The following is an 18,176-nucleotide window of genomic DNA, read 5'->3' as shown; positions in this document are numbered from 1 at the left end:
GTGCCTGCGTGCGTGCGTGCGAGAATTGCAGGCTGCTAGAGAGAGAAAACAAATGAAGATGGGAGAAAAATGAACGAGAAGGACAGAGTCCTTCCAAAGTATAGGAAATACTGCAATTTAGAACTACTCCGTGAGTAAAAGTTCAGAATTCAATTTGAAGTATTGCCATCACACTGTGCTGTGTGTAACTCTTTTATTGCGGCTATAGCTGTTAGCATAATTCTCAGTTCCAGGTGCCAATATGCGTTCACTTTAAGAGTCGGAGTATGACACCCCCACACACACACACACACACACACACACACACACACACACACACTCGCTACACACACTCGAGTATCATTGGCACAACGCAGGGGCGGCCTTAGGAATCTGGAGGCCCGTTTCAAGACCAAATATGAGGCCCCCCATATACGGTACCTATACCTGCCATAATTATTTTGTTGATAAAGCCGTATTGATATAAATAAATTGACTGTTCAAAACAGGCAGCCATTACTCTCGGCAATTAGCGACAACAACAACACCCGCACCTCTCCTCATCCTGTCGTCCCTCCCTTCACAATAAAAGTGTCTCCCCTTTACCTCCCAATGCTGCAACATTTTAACCCAGGTCATTAACATGAAATTAGGTGTAATAACTTAACATTGTGGGAGAGAGCAAGGCAGTGAGTGAGGGCCAAGAGTGGCGGGCAGGGGTTGACTGACACCTAGACGTTATCAGTCGTATAGCTTGGAGGCCCCCCCCTGAGGGTGGAGGGCCCGTTTCAATTGAAACTGGTGAAACATAGCAAAGGCCTCCTATATGGGCACAAGCACATGTTTACCTTTCGTCAGAAGCTTTTACATGGCGGGAGCGTCACAGTATACAAAGGCACAAATTAAATCCGCAATTTGGATAGCAAGAGGATCCATCAACGGTGGATCCGCGCCCAACAGCTCTCCTCTCTCCTGGATTACGGTTTGTGGACGTTTGGAAAATCCTCCTTTCTCGACTGCTTTACGCGGTGATTATATATGTTCAATCCCATAGCCCGGAGCGGCGGGGCTCATCATTATACACAATGTCCCGTTTCAAGTATAAACGTCGTTTGAAAATAGCCGATCCACAAGCTCACGATGTGTCACATCGCTGCGCATTGTGAGCTTGTGGATCGGCTAATCCGGACCAAAATATAGGACTGAAGTGGTTATACTGTATGTTTTGTTATAACAATCAAAATCTACAAAGTCACTATAGTGACTAAAATTGCATCAGTCGGGAACCCCTTTTTTGGTGTTTTAAACATTGTTATAATTTAGCTATTGAAAAATAGCAGATCTACAAGCTCGTAGCGCGCCACTCTAAAAAAAAACTGGAGGATTTAGAAGATTCTTTTTAAATGTTGAGGCCAGGCCTAAATGGCTTATAAGAACCACAGAAAGGCCTGCCTGGGGGGAACAGAGAGAGAGACAGACTATACAATGTCCTACAATCGACGAGACGTCTTGAAGACGTGCTGCGTACACCCAAATAGCCAAGGACAATAACACAGGGAGTCTCTCATTTCGCTCTCTCTCACTCTTCTCGTTAACAAAACAGCTGGCTGCTCGGGGGGGGGGGGGGGGGGGGGGAGGGAGGGAGGGGGGGAGCCGTCTGGATTCGTATGGCTGAGCTTAGTCAAACGTAATATATCACAGATGCACACAAGACATCTCAGCCAGCACTAACTGTATAGTAGAGAAATCTATGTGACTGCAGGCTTCGCCACTCCTCCTCAGCCCACCATGGCTGGACTGGCCTTGTATAGGACGTATGGGGGCCGCCATGATATTAAAAAATATATATTATTTGTTTTGGACTGGCAGCTAGGCCACCAGGAAAGGTTCCGGGCGTGCTGCCATTCTGCACAGTGCCACATCATGATAATGTGCACTGTATACCTGTATCAGTGAGTGACAAATAAACCCTCTTCTGTCTTGAATCCTTTTTGACAGCATCATTTTTTGTGAGAGCAATTCAAAGGTAACAAGACTACTCGCCCCGTTTCTGTTTTCCTCCCAGAATTTTCCCCAGTGAGGGGTGGGAGAGGCTGGACAGCAGACGGCTGGACTTTTAATTTCTCTAACTATATAAACTTTCATGAGAGCAGACAGCCTAAGTACAAATATAATTTAAGTCTGTTATTTATAGTCTGTTCACAGAAGTTGTTGTATAGGATATGTGGGGATATATCTGACGAGGTACCATTTGAGTGGGCAAAACCTTACATTATACTAAATAATACTAAATTGTTTATAGGGTCAATATAAGTAAAATAATATAGCCTTTCCACAGGAGTATCTTTTTATATTTGTCCAAAAAGAATACAAACAGCCAATAGCATATTACAAAGTTATCCCCCTCACTGGTGAAAATTCCGGGAGGAAAAACGGGCAAGCACCGGGGCGAGTAGTCCAGTATTCAATTCAAAGGGTCGTGTGTGTATAGTTTGTAGGCCTATATCATTTATGTTGTTCTGTAAAAGTGGTGGTATTATTAGGGGCTTGTTTGTTTGTTTGTGTGTGCCGCGACGGAGCGCTGGCGGTATATAGTTTCTGTTATCTGCGCGCTGGTTGTGGTGGGCCGGGCCGGGCCGGTCTGGGCCAAATCTGCACGAAAATGACTGGGCCGATTTTTTTTGTCCCAGTACCAGCCCTGCAGCCCACTGTGGCGCGGCGTTCCTGTTCTATTCTAAAGCCATAAGAGGCTTTCAGGTTACCAGGTGTTTTATAATGGCTGAGAGGCATAATAGTGAGACCCCGACGCGATATATAGCGGAGCTTGTAGATCGGCTAGTGTCAAATCATCCGTTACGACGGCATCAAGGCCCCACCAAAATACGTTTTAGTCGACTAAATCACCTGTAGATTTAGTCGACTGAAATCTTACGATATTATTTAGTCGACTAAAAACCAGACTAACACTAAAACATTCCAGGTGACTGAAATGTGACTAAAACTAAATGAAAACTATTCAATAGACTATACACTGCTTCTGCCGCTTCCCCTATAGCTATTATACAAGTACAAGATGTACGCGAGTGAACGTATACAATAATTGGCGTCACAGAATGTACCTAAAGTACCAAAAGTATAAGTAGTCAATAGTCAATGTGCGGAATGTCCAATTTCCAAGTTTTCAAATGTACACAATATCTTTGGAAAATAGCCGAAATGTACATAGGGCGAAGGGGTTAACGTATAATGTTTGGCCATCTCAAATTCAAGTCTATACTACAAGACAGTGACTCGAGTTTTAAAATAAATGTAGTGAAGTTATACAAGTACAATATTTTGCCTCTGAGACGAAGTATAGAAGTAAAAGTATACAGAAAATGTGAGACACTCAAGTACAGCACAAATAGCTCAAAAACTGTACCTATAAGAACAGTATACTTGAGCTTAATGTAATGAGTCACTCTCCACCACTGAGTCTGCAGTTCAACCGCCGTGGTTGGCTATAGCTATAGCCATGTGACCTCTCGTCCTTTTCCACGCTCGGCTGCCTCCATATTGTCCGCGCGGCCCGGCGCATGCAGCGACACACTGTAGCTGTATAACCAACTGGCTTAACCCATTCTGACCTGAGATCAGATTCATACGAGGTTTCCACTGGACACACACACAATGGGTCTGATTAACCCATTCTGACCTGAGATCAGATTCTAAAAATGTCAGTCGTTCTTCGATTTAAAAAAAAAATAGCTAGACCTACAAGCTCGTAGCGCGCCACTCGGTGGCGCGCTATGAGCTTGTAGATCTGCTATTTTTCAATAGCTAGAGCATGACATAGTGCTAACGCCAAAAGGGGTTCCCGAACAAAATGCTTTAAACGACCCCCCCGAGCACACTCAGACATGAGACAGCATGCTCGGTTAGTTTCACGCGTGCGCGATATAGCCCGGGCACGCTGGCTGTGTGTGTGTGTGTGTGTGCGTGTGTGTGTGTGCGTGTGTGTGCGTGTGCTGCCCTGCCATGCGTTTAGCTGGCAGAAACGATCACGGGGACAGATTGCATGGCGCTCGTGATCCTTTATAGTTAGTCCATTTAGATCTGAGGACGCATCTATGTCGCCTTATTATTATTATTATTATAATAATAGCTTTTATTAACCACTTTAACCATGATTTTAAACTTCAGCCGTTTGAAAAAATAGCAGATCTGCAAGCTCATATATAAGCGTGGCACCGATTGCCGCGCTACACGCGAGCTTGCAGATCTGCTGATGTTTTTTTTTTTTTTTTTAAGATCGTCAAAATGCGGCGCAAATCTTTGAATATTATGTTCCTTCACAGCAAACGCTTTGAACCCATTCTGATCGGGAACCCGTTTTGGTGTTAGCACTATGTTATGCTTTAGCTATTTTTGAATGACTGACATTTTTAGAATCTGATCTCAGGTCAGAATGGGTTATAATCAGACCAGTGTGTGTCCAGTGGAAACCTCGTATGAATCTGATCTCAGGTCAGAATGGGTTAACTCAAACTTTTTGAGGGTCCTTGACATGAAAGCCTTTGAGAACACCACCTATACGTAGACACACATATAGGCTTTTTCCAGAAAACCGTCGTGATTAAATGGAAGACATTTTTGTTTCCAGGACGGACCTCAGGTGTTAACGGGTTATATAGACGGCGTGGTGGGGCAGCTGGGTTCGGTCTGCCAGCAGCCGCCGACAGACACAGACGGGGGCGACGGCGGGGACGGGGCGGGGGCCACCGGGAGCGTGCGAGCGGGGCGGCAGACGGACGGACGTACGGTCGGTCGGCCACATGGCCGCCCTGCCATCGCAGCCGGGGCAAACCGTGCAACGGTGATGGAAGCTATAATATAGCGCTCCGCCGCAAGCGGCGGCACGAGTCGCGACGTGACAGACACGTACGGGGCGGCCACGGGGGAAACGCATGGGTCTCAGCTTATTGCGGGGGGGGGGGGGGAAATGAACAGCGAGGAGCACATACGGTGGGGTTCCTTTCCTTTCTGCCGGCCTGACACCCATAGGTACCTCTAGGTATTTAAAAGTACCTGGGTACCTATGGAAGTCACACCTCTGATGGGTGTAGTTTAGTCTTAAGGGGTGTGTTCTTTTCACCCACTGTGTAATATGCACGGCTCGTATACACATATGCAGAGCTGCAGCACACATACGGAGACGATAGACTGTGACGCGTCACCATGTCTGACACCATGAAGCTGTCCGTGTGTGTGTGTGTGTGTGTGTGTGTGTGTGTGTGTGTGTGTGTGTGGGTGGGGGGGGGGAGGTGAACAGAAGCATCACGGAAGTGAGACTGAGACATCTGTGTTTCTGCTCGACACGTGTTTAACCACTTGAATAGTCAGCGTCTCATATGCTATAGGGATATAAGCAACACATCTATATCCATCCATTTTCATTATTTAATAAACTATAGACCGGAAGTTGGAGATCCCAGATGCAATACCCGTCGTGCCCGTGTCAGAGCATATACCCCTTCCACCCGCATCCGTCCGTGTCCCTTCCATGCCCATATATGGGAGATGTCTGTATGTGTGTCTTATCCGACGGACTCGACACCGGGCACTGCACTCCCTGTGGATCTTTTGATCAATAGTATGTGGCAAAAGTACAAATAATAAAACATGCTTCTTCTTCTGGATACTTTATCGTTATTTATTTGGCATTTGAGCCACACGGACCACCACCAACTATTTGATTTAGCCTCTTCTCAGACCCCAAACAAAAATGCGGTACCATATGTGACAGGTGCCAGCCAAAAGTGCCTCAACTCGCCAGAATGAAATGGTCTAAATGGTTGAAATTAAATCGTTTTTTTCTCTTTCTTTATGGGTGAGTTACAGTCTAATCTATGCTATTGATACTTATTTATTGTTACTGTAACTGTGTGTGTGTGCGTGTGTGTGAGAATAACGCCAGTATGTATGTATGGCTCACTATGTGGCAGTAAGCGCTGCTCAACTCTGTGCGGACAGAGGATCACTATTGTGCCCTGTTAAATAATACTGCTGTTAACCAGTAAAACATCCGGTATGGAGAGGATACGGAAACAGTTTGTGTGCGTGTATGTATGCGTGGAAATTATTAGCGGATACAATGGGCGGGCTTTAGAACGGATGTAGCCTTGCACAGTAAATAGAAACCAGGCTTTACACTGTACCATAGGCATTTGCGTATTTCCTACCATTATTTTGTTGGGTTAGTTTGTAACAAAGTGTTTATGTCGTTTTGTCCAGGATCAGCAAAACCCTTCTCCAAGCCCTTGTGAAACACTACAAGGAGAATGGTATATCTTCACGCCAGAAGAAGAAAGGTCCCAGAACACACAAGAAGTTTCTGTCTAGTGATGACATAAAACGGATCTTGACATTCATCACAAACTATGCAGAAATCCATGCCATCTCTCTGCCTGGACGACACCCTGGACACAGAGACTACAGTTTGAAGTTGCTTTCAAGTGATGTAACCAAAGCCTCAGTGTGGCGTCTCTACAAGGCTGCCATGGAAGATGGTATGTAATTGTTTTATTTGTTTTATTCGCATTACAACACTTACAACAAATGCTTGTTACATTTTGTCATTGTAGCTTGTAGTTCAGCTATTTTTTTAATCATAATTTGTAAATGTATGCTAAATAATCACACCCGTGTGAAGTGAGTATAGCATAGCACAGTACCAAGTGCCACCCTACAATCTTGTAGTTCAGCTATTTTTTTAATCATAATTTGTAAATGTATGCTTTGCACAACAGGTTAGCATAATTCTATCCCATTTTCACATGCGATTTGTTTGACATTGTTGATTTCCTACTGTGTTAAGCAAAAGTTAAGATGTCAAAATTAATGTCATTTCTTTTTTTCTTCTTTTTCAGGTGCACTACCCATCTTCGGCTCTTCAGGTCAGCCAACTGTTTTTTCTCACTGCACGGAAGTGTGGTCTTTTCGGTGTCCACTGTGAAGGGTTGATAAAGCAAGTGAACTACCTGATTGATGAAGGCATGGCATCAGGAAAGGGCAGCAACGCAGTCATCAGCTACCTGCATCATTTTTTCAACAACTATGGAGTTGGAGAACAGATCGTTGACCTTCATTGTGACAATTGTTCTGGACAAAACAACTTCATGCTCTGGTATTGTGCGTGGCGAACCATTCACAAGCAGCACTTGAAGCTGGGCCTTCACCTTCTGATTGCGGGACACACCAAGTTTGGTCCTGACTGGTGTTTTGGACGTTTCAAGCAAGTCTTCAGAAAGAGCAGAGTGGACACTTTGGCAGACATTGTGAAGGTTATGGATAAAAGCTCTGAGGATAAGGGGGTGAACCTCTCCCAGCTTGTCGGACATGAAGATGGCACAGTGCTTGTTGAAGGCTTCGACTGGCAGACCCACCTGACTCCCTACTTCCGGAGGCTCCCAAAGATTAAGAGTTACCAACACTTCACGTTTGCTTCAGATAGGCCTGGAGTAGTGATGGCACAAACGCATCGCGACGCAGAAGTGATTGAGTTTCAGTTGCTGAAGAACACTGACATCCTTCCCCCTAAAGATGGTGTTCCGGTGCAGCCCCCACCTGGGCTCGACATGGCCCGGCAGGAATATCTTTTTAAGGAAATCCGAAAGTTCTGTCGTGATGAGGCACAAGACACCACGTGCCCCAAACCAAAGTCCACAGCACCAAACGATACACACCCGAAACCTGCAACAGCACCAAAACAAAAAAAGTCGAAACCTGCAGCACCAAAAGAAAAAAAGTCCACTGCGCCAAAGAAGAAGAAGACATTCCGGTTTTAGTTGACACACTTGAAACATGCAAAGACATTGCCAGCTACTTGTATTTTTTTGAGTTGCACTGTGATTGAACAAAGACACTTTATTTTTTGTTGTTGAAAATAGTGCTGCTTGTGAATCGTTTCCACACTTGAAACATGCAAAGACATTGCCAGCTACTTGTATTTTTTTGAGTTGCACTGTGATTGAACAAAGACACTTTATTTTTTGTTGTTGAAAATAGTGCTGCTTGTGAATCGTTTCCACACTTGAAACCAGCAAAGACATTGCCAGCTACTTGTATTTTCTTTTTAAATAGTGCTGCTTGTGAAAAGTTTACACAGAGTAATGTTCACACATTTTTCTTTGTTATTCAACAAAATACCAGCCACTTTATTTTATATAGGCCAATATATTATGTTATTGAAAATAGTGCCACTTTATTGTGCATACTTTTATTGTACCTTTTATTACCATTATTATGGCCACTTTATTGTGCATGTTGTATTTTCAAACTTTGGACAAATAAAAGTTTTTGTTTATGAAAGCCAGGTGTAAGATCTCATTCTTCTGCCCTTTGTTTCAGTGCACACAATGTAAAAGCATTTGTCTAAAACTACATAGCATATATCCATTGAAAACTCAGTTAGCCTACTAGTTACTTTTTAGATTGTATTATTACAAAACATACACTAAACAACTTCAGTCCTACATTTCTTTATTTTAACTCAAGTAAAACAACATGTACTTAAGTGTGACACCTAAGTGTCCACTCAACTGTCATTGACAGGTAACCTAGTGGGGGAGTGGTTAGTGGGTGGGGGAGTGATTATGCAAGACATTAGGGGTGTGGACAAGCATCTATTGTCACACCCATTCCAGAGGTGCTAAATGCTGATGAATCTTTGCAGGCCAAATTAACTACTTTGCATTTGTATCTGTTTTCTGTTTCAACAAGTTTTAGATGGTCATATCTCCTTAAATTATTGTCCAATTTCATTGAATGATACATCATATGAAAGCTTACATTCTGTACTTTAATAATCTGTAATAATCTGTAATCTGTAAAAATCGAGTTGAGGACCAAAGTGCTGGCCTGTGTCACATATAGGAGAGATAACAGGCAAAAATAATTATCTTACGTTCTCTAATTGAGTAGACCTCTTAGTTAATTAACTTAGTAATGCAGATGCAACTTTCGGGTCCATTTGTTTTCCATTTGACGCGCTCTCAAGGGTTAAAGATCTGCAAAGGGGTTAATTTGCAGTTATACCAATTCCATAATTTAAAATCTAGCCAGGAAAATGTCAGAGGCAGAGTGTGAAGTGAGCTGCCTGATCGGATGATGCGATTCAAGAGAGAAAGCTAGTATGAATGTGTGTGTATGGGACTATGCATGTGTGTGTGTGTGTGCGTGTGTGCGTGTGTGTGTGTGTGTGTGTGTGTGTGTGTGTGGCTGGTGGCCTGCTGTGACCAGATTACATGTGGGCAGTCGCCACCCAGCAGGGGGCGGAATGGAGCGGCAGGGGCTGGGCGGGGCGTTAATGGCCTCTCTACAGGGAGAAACACAGCTGGTTGGTTCGGTACTATAACGTGACTCATTTTGACACAGACAGTCATCGGGGCAAGACTAACTGTTCAGGAGAGGAGTTTATATAGCACAGGCAGACTCTTCACATGCTTCAGGATGCTGCAATGCAATGGAGGAAATCACATATTATGGAGGAACTGGACTTGTCTTCCAATTTAAAAGCTCTAGTGGTCACCAAGTTTGCCATATAAAAATCAGAGAAAGATGGAGATCTGAAGTCTGTGAGCTACAGCAAAAAGCGTAACAGCTGAAAAAAGTGTCAGAGCTGAAATGCAGCTACATATAAATAAATGCTTAAAGGGACACTTCACCCTTTTTGCAAAAAAATATATGTTAATGACGTTTAGAAGCTTTAGAACACTTTCCTGGGGGTATTTATGTGTGTAATATGTGGTTTTAGACATTTTAGATTGTAGCAGTGAGCCTGTTGTCTCTGATGTCATGGACACTTGTCTCACTACCTTCCTGGACTACAATTCCCATAATTTGTTGGTGCACTGCTCCTCCTTGTTGATAGGGGGGTGAGCTGTCTTACTGAGACAACATGTAGTCCAGGAAGGCAGTGAACCCAGTGTCCATGACATCAGAGACAACAGGCTCACTGCTACAATTTAGGCATTTAGCAGACGCTCTTAATCCAGAGCGACTTACATTAAGCAAGAACAAAAAAGCATGGGAATACATCACATAAAGACATTTATCATGAAACATGCGTAAGCTAAGAAAGTAACAGTGGAATATCTATAATGAAACTATACATATAAGCTATACATCTATACTACTATGCTACACATATGTACTATGACGTGCTATGACTACATACAATGCACTTATGCTGTCTACATAACATGCTATAAGTCTGTATCAAATGCTATCTAAGTCTACAGAATTGCTATCTAAGGGGGTGGGGTAAGTGCTATGGGCCATGATGGAGTCTGAAAAGGTGGGTTTTCAGACTACGGCGGAAGATTGGGAGTGATGCTGCAGTTCTGACTGCAATGGGAAGTGCATTCCACAGTTTTGGAGCCAGAAGGGAGAAGAGTTTGGGACGTGTGGAGTGTTGTCCCGGCGTTTTTAGTGAGGGTACTTCTAGCTTCCCTGCGTTGGCTGATCTGAGTGAGCGGGAGGGTTTGTAGGGTTCGATCATACTTGCAAGATATGGGGGAGCCATACCTTTGGTTGCTTTGAATGCCAGCATCAGAGTTTTGTATTCTGTGCGGGCAGCGACCGGGAGCCAGTGGAGGGAGCGGAGCTACAATCTAAAATATCTAAAACCACATATTACACACATAAAGACCCCCAGGAAAGTGTTCCAAAGCTTCTAAACGTCATTAACATATATTTTTTTGCAAAAAGGGTGAAGTGTCCCTTTAAACATGCAGCTATAGGTGTAATGTTAGAGACTACAGTTCTCAACAGGCCCCAAAAATTATGGCCCGGCCCGACCCTATACCCTAACTGGGTCAGCCCGAGGCTCGGCCCCGACCCTAAAAAATACCATAATGTTAGGCCCGGAAGCCAGCTAAAGCCTGAAAAAAAAAAGAACGCCACTTTAATGGCAAGCGCAGCGGCGAGCGCCGTGGTTCAGTGTGTGTCTGTGTGAGTCACTGTGAGAGTGAGAACGGAGTTCAATGGACATGGAAATTTGCAAGCTGTATACTGCACTGGCCTCTGTCCTACTGCCCTACTGCCACCTACTGTCTGTTTATTACATTACACAGTGGGTGAAAAGAACACACCCCTTAAGACTAAACCACACCCATCAGAGGTGTGACTTCCATAGGTACCCAGGTACTTTTAAATACCTAGAGGTAGCTATGGGTACTGGGCCGGCAGAAAGGAATGGAACCCCACTGTAACGCCGAAATAAAGGATTTATGTATAGCTCACGTTAGACTGTTAATGTTCCATTTCCATATCATTCTAATGGCTTCCATTTCCAGTGGTGGTGGTGGTGGTGAGTAGCTCCCCTTAGTTTCCTTTGAAGTGAAGCAGCTATATGTCCAAGACTCCCAAGTATCGTCCCCGTTCGCCGGGGTCCAAAAGAACAAACAGCCTACAAAGTTTACAAACCATCCACGCTCATGGCGTGTCTCGACAGCTTTAGAGATCTGTTATTTTAAATTGGGCGCGCCGCCGCACCGAGGGACGGCGGTTATAATACTAATCATTTTGTAAATCAAATAGCCCGTGTATAGCCTGCAGTGGACTGTAACATTGCGTGGTCACATCATACACCACAGAATTACATCATTTATATGGATCGGTTGGTGACTATATTATGACGTTGATTATAGGCCTATAATGATTAGGTTATTCATCGCAGCCAGCTGGGTTTATAACGAGATATAGCTGCAGCGCAAATGCGACATGACAAAAGCCCGACGCTTTTTCAGCTATCGTGTGATATAATCCGATTGATTTTTATAAAACATTTAGCATATGAACTGAAGCTCATTTTGGTGAGCCGCAAACCAGAGGCCAGCAAATAACAGAATTGCTATTTTCATTATAATAAAGAAAAAAGGGAGCCCGAGGCTCGGCTTGGCCCGGCCCGACTAATTAGCATAATTGTTGGGCCCCGGCCTGGCCCAAAAATGTCGGGGTCGGTACCGGTCGGGTTCGGGCAGAGTTTGAGAGCTTTAGTCAAATTTTCAGTCAAATTTAGTCACACATGCGACTCATTTTGATACAGAGACAGTCATTGGGTGATTCGTAACCCGCAGAACGGGTGATTCGTAACCCGCAGAACGGGTGATTCGTAACCCGCAGAACGGGTGATTCGTAACCCGCAGCACGGGTGATTCGTAACCCGCAGAACGGGTGATTCGTAACCCGCAGAACGGGTGATTCGTAACCCTGCAGAACGGGTGATTCGTAACCCGCAGAACGGGTGATTCGTAACCCTGCAGAACGGGTGATTCGTAACCCGCAGAACGGGTGATTCGTAACCCACAGCACGGGTGATTCGTAACCCCGCAGAACGGGTGATTCGTAACCCACAGAACGGGTGATTCGTAACCCACAGAACGGGTGATTCGTAACCCGCAGAACGGGTGATTCGTAACCCACAGCACGGGTGATTCGTAACCCCGCAGAACGGGTGATTCGTAACCCCGCAGAACGGGTGATTCGTAACCCACAGAACGGGTGATTCGTAACCCGCAGAACGGGTGATTCGTAACCCCGCAGAACGGGTGATTCGTAACCCGCAGAACGGGTGATTCGTAACCCGCAGAACGGGTGATTCGTAACCCGCAGAACGGGTGATTCGTAACCCACAGAACGGGTGATTCGTAACCCACAGAACGGGTGATTCGTAACCCACAGAACGGGTGATTCGTAACCCGCAGAACGGGTGATTCGTAACCCGCAGAACGGGTGATTCGTAACCCCGCAGAACGGGTGATTCGTAACCCCGCAGAACGGGTGATTCGTAACCCGCGGCACGGGTCGGACTAACGGGAGGTCTGACTTAAGGGCAGTCCCCCGTCAGGAGGGAAGAAGAGCACACACGCAGCTTCAAGCCAACATTAGCACCTCAGGCATGATGTGCCGTAAGCTAAATGAAATGCTTACGGCAGAAGGTCAGGAATAGGATCAATTATGATCCCTGCGCTTCAAAATAAAGTGTTTAAAGTCCACATTATGTTACTACCGTACAGCATTAAAGGGACACTTCACCCTTTTTGCAAAAAAATATATGTTAATGACGTTTAGAAGCTTTAGATCACTTTCCTGGGGGTATTTATGTGTGTAATATGTGGTTTTAGATATTTTAGATTGTAGCAGTGAGCCTGTTGTCTCTGATGTCATGGACACTGGTCTCACTACCTTCCTGGACTACAATTCCCATAATTCTTTGGTGCACTGCTCCTCCTTGTGGATAGGGGGGAGAGCTGTCTTACTGAGACAACATGTAGTCCAGGAAGGAAGTGAGCCCAGTGTCCATGACATCAGAGACAACAGGCTCACTGCTACAATCTAAAATATCTAAAACCACGTACACATTACACACATAAAGACCCCCAGGAAAGTGTTCTAAAGCTTCTAAACGTCATTAACATATATTTTTTTGCAAAAAGGGTGAAGTGTCCCTTTAAGAAGGCTCACAGGAGGAGAGGAGTCTCGTGCACATGACGTCACACACAGGTAAACACACCATGTAGAAATTAATGAAACGCAAATATGTCATATTAAGGGGGTTTAGTTTTGTTTGCGTCGAGGAAAAGACTTGAAAGAAACAAAACGAAACATAAAGTGGCAGAGTTGGTCTTGGGATATACATACTCCTGGCTGCAGGTCCAACTTGGGCCAGCCTAGACTTCAACACTAAAATAACGTGAGCATTGTGAGCTTGTAGATTTGCTATTTTCACAATGTTTTATAATATATATATTATTTCTATATATTATTTGACATTTTGGCCAATGTTTTCACTTCACTGTCACCTGGGAATAGTATAGTCACCTGGAATGTATTAGTGTTAGTCTAGTTTTGGTCGACTAAATGTCATAAGATTGTTGCGAAGGCAGTGAGCACTTACTATGAGACCTAGCAGATCATGTCTGTGTGTGTGTCCGTGTGTGTGTGTCCCCTTTGTGCCCATATATGGAGCTGAGTGATTTGTTTGTGATTGATGCAACACACTCCATATTTGGACGTATAGCTGCTTTGGGGACTCCTTATATGGTTATGGCTAAGTTAAAAACTTAACTTAAAAATAACTTAACTTAAAAAAAAAAAAACTTAAAAAAAAAAAAAAAAAACCCAAATATGTACGAGCTGCGTTCGGTTCCCGCGTTTGCGCGTCTTACTGGTAGTCGACTAAATCTACAGGTGATTTAGTCGACTAAAATGTATTTTGGCGGGCCTTGTTGCCGTCATAATGACTTATTTTACACTTGCTGAAAATAGCCGATCTACAAGCTCACATGTGTGTTCTGCTATTTTCAGCATGCAACCAAGTGTTAAAAAGACTTATACTGGATCTGTTGTCCACTAGTCCCCTTCCTAACATTTTAGTCTAGTTTTTATTTGTTAGACGAAATTGTCAGTAAATTTAGTCTTATAGTTTTAGTCACCGTAGCACAGTTTTCTTTTAGTTTCCATTTTGTTTTCTTAAGTGGAAAAAGGTAGTCGACATTTTTCGTCTTAGTTTTAGTCGACGAAAACAACACTGCTGGGAACCCCCATTGTACAATCATGTGGCACGCACGGGTTGTAGAAGCGCTGCTCTGATGCACCGGCTGGCAAAAAAGGCTCTCGACAAAAAAAATACCAACAAGAACAACAGACGGCCCGTTAAATGTCTGCCTATTCGACGCTTCGATGAACACTAAAACACCTTGTAATCACCTCATATATCGCTTCAATTAACCCATTCTGAACGGGAACCCATTTTGGTGTTATAGCATCACGTTATGCTTTAGCTATTGAAAAACAGCAGATCTACAAGCTCATAGCGCGCCACCGAGTGGCGCGCTACGAGCTTGTAGGTCTGCTATTTTTGAAAAATCGAAGAACGACTGACATTTTTTAGAATCTGATCTCGGGTCAGAATGGGTTCATCAGACCAGTGTGTGTGTCCAGTGGAAACCCTCGTATGAATCTGATCTCAGGTCAGAATGGGTTAACTGAGGCGCCAGGGTTGTTCATCACACAACAAACAAACAAACAAACAAGCAAACGAACCAATAGGTTGTGTTATACCTCAACTGGAGATCTGTATAAAAAAAATGCAATAATAAAAATAAAAATAAACTGATTGGAGACTCATTCTGTGATATTGATACAGTATAGGCCTATGTATACTCATTCTGAGATACAGAATGATAATGGAGACTGATTATACAGTACGATATGGTGATCGATTCTAGGAGACAGTATTGTGGAGACAATAGAGCGCCGAAGTCTGACGTTGATATCGGTAGAGGGCGCAAATCCACCTTTTATTTGCATTATAATCCCCATAGGGGGGATTTTAGATCGCCTCATATAAGAACTGTGTTTGAAAAATTAAACATGTCATCCCGGCCGTTTCACTCATATGGATATGAAGAATCGACTGACTGAGAGAAAACGCTAATGTCACTGCTGCTGAATTATAGTTACATTTCGCTATAGAAACAGACTGAAGTGCCCACAGCCCTCCTCTATATTATGAGACACAGACCGGGTAGAAAAAGCATTGTGCCAGTTTAGATTAGCGAGGACCGATAATATGAAGATAAGTAGAAAAGTGGTCCTTTAACCCATTCTGGGCGGGAACCCCTTTTGGTGTTTTAAAACATTATGGTACACTTTAGCTATTGAAAAATAGCAGATCTACAAGCTGCTGTGAACTTGTAGGTCTGTTATTTTTGAAAAATCACACCCGTGTGAACTGAGTGGTGCAATTCCTCTCTTTCTCTCTCTCTCTCTCTCTCTCTCTCTCTCTCTCTCTTATTAGCAGGCAGAGCAGCACTTTCCCTCTCCGTTTCTGGCGCCCCCTACTGGTACCAATAAGTCATATACTCGTGCTCATTACATACATGAACACATACGTAGGTGTACACGGACATTGAGTGGTTGCACCACTCAAAAATGGTGAAAATGTGGTGCAAATCTTTGAATATATATATTCTTTCAGAGCCAGGGTCCCTGGAACAACATATTTTCAGATGGGGGGCCAATTAAATAAAAATGTTGGGGTCCTTTGACATGAAATATTGAGCACCACTGATACAGAAACATGAGGTATTTCAGAAAACATGTCAGGCCCAAATGGGTTAAGGACGTTAACAGCAAAACAAAGTGAACTCTTCAAAACCTGAAGGGCATCAGGAAGTGGCGCGCGGCGGCCATGCAGCCTATAGCTGGCCTGCATCTCTGAGGCTGAACAGGCAGCCTTGTCTGGCCCGCTGAGCTGAATCTAATTAATACTAATATATGACTGGTGTGTGAGTGACTCGGTCTGGCTTTGGCGTAACCCTGAGCAACCGTCTGGTAAAAATGTTGCTGAGTCACTCCCTCCCTCCCGCCCGCCACCAAAATGTGCTTTATTATAGGAAAGACGGTTCCAAGCCGTGGTGGAAAGTGCGTAAAGTACATTTACTCGAGTACTGTACTTAAAGGACCACTTCGCCACTTTCCCAACGTCTCTTCATATAATTGGTCCTCACTAATGTTCATGATAAAACACCACCATTTTTTTTTTCCTACTCAGTCTGTGTCTCACATAGGAGGGCTTTGGGCAGTTCGGACACTCAGTCCACCAGTGACATCATCATTAGGCGGATTTATTTTTTAAACAAGAAAAAATATATTTAGATTTTTATTATCGTGAGAACGGTGGCTTCAGCTTTTTGCATTGCAACTCGACAGGAAAAGATCAGCCTGCCGTTTCTATTATAGCTTGGATTCACCATCGATGATGTCACTGGAGGACGGGTTTCTGAACTGCCCCACAGCCTTCCTATAATGAGACACAGACTGAGTATAGGAAAGAATTGTGTCATTTTTATCATGAACATTAGTTGGGACGAATTATAGGAAGATAAGTTGAAAAGTGGTGAAGTGGTCCTTTAACTAATCAATTTTTTAGGTATTTATACTTTACCTGAGACTATTTCCAATTTCCAGTATACTTTTACTTCTACTACACTACATCTCGGACCCAAATGTTGTACTTTTACTCCACTAAAATTATTTGAAAACTTTAGTTCTGGCATTATGATTACAAAACGTACATTAAACACTTCAGCCCCATATACATTTCGGCCGTTTGAAAATAGCCGATCTACAAGCGTCGCATCGTGACGCATTGGGGTCAGTCTGTACTTTAAAGTACTTTTGATGCCAATATACTTTTGTACTTTTAGTATACATTTAGAAAAGGATGTCATTTTATATTACAGTATTGATACTTTTTGCTTATACGTAAAACAGTACTTTTCCCCACAACTGGTTTGTATGCTTATAGGAAAGACCGTTCCAAGCAGCTATCTATCACAGAGGAATAACATGACTCTATGTCAAGTCTTTATGGCACACCAACCGCAAAAGTAGAACCATCATCCCGCCGGCTGTCGGACGTCTGCACGTCATATGGTATGTCGTTTGGGGCAGGGCGGAAACCTTATATCTCCAATATTATTATCTATTTTTTTTGTAAATGGATGGCCTGCTTTGTTGTACTAACACAAGATAGCAACAAAGATAGCCAATCTACAAGCTCACAATGTGTTGCGATGCAACATAATAGCCAGTATACAAGCTCACAATGTGTTGCGATGCAACATAATAGCCAATATACAAGCTCACAATGTGTTGCGATGCAACATAATAGCCACTATACAAGCTCACAATGTGTTGCGATGCAATATATAGCCAATCTACAAGCTCACAATGTGTTGCGATGCAACATAATAGCCAATCTACAAGCTCACAATGTGTTGCGATGCAACATAATAGCCAATATACAAGCTCACAATGTGTTGCGATGCAACATAATAGCCAATCTACAAGCTCACAATGTGTTGCGATGCAACATAATAGCCAATATACAAGCTCACAATGTGTTGCGATGCAACATAATAGCCAATATACAAGCTCACAATGTGTTGCGATGCAACATAATAGCCAATATACAAGCTCACAATGTGTTGCGATGCAACATAATAGCCAATCTACATATTGCTCACCAGGGGTCTGCTATTTTCAGCATGCAACCAACCATATACGACAAGCTTTTATTTGATGACGAAGTTGTCGGTATATAAAATAAAAAGGTCCCTGCACACTGAGCGCGTTTTTCGGATTTC

At 43.6% G+C, this 18,176-nt stretch overlaps 1 protein-coding gene across 1 annotated transcript in view; it reads right to left on the bottom strand.

Moving 5' to 3' along the window:
• The window catches only part of LOC308312246 (RNA-binding motif, single-stranded-interacting protein 3-like), a gene marked incomplete at both ends in the record, with an annotated part of 57,891 nt that overhangs the window by 14,663 nt on the left and 25,052 nt on the right, over window positions 1-18,176 (bottom strand). The gene's annotated exons all lie outside the window — the stretch shown is intronic.

Source organism: Protomyctophum bolini (genome assembly GCF_963924005.1).
Source record: "Protomyctophum bolini genome assembly, contig: SCAFFOLD_286, whole genome shotgun sequence".
Lineage (NCBI taxonomy): Eukaryota > Metazoa > Chordata > Actinopteri > Myctophiformes > Myctophidae > Protomyctophum > Protomyctophum bolini.
The sequence above is the reverse complement of the archived record's forward strand: the minus strand, read 5'-3'. Positions and strand labels throughout refer to the sequence as shown.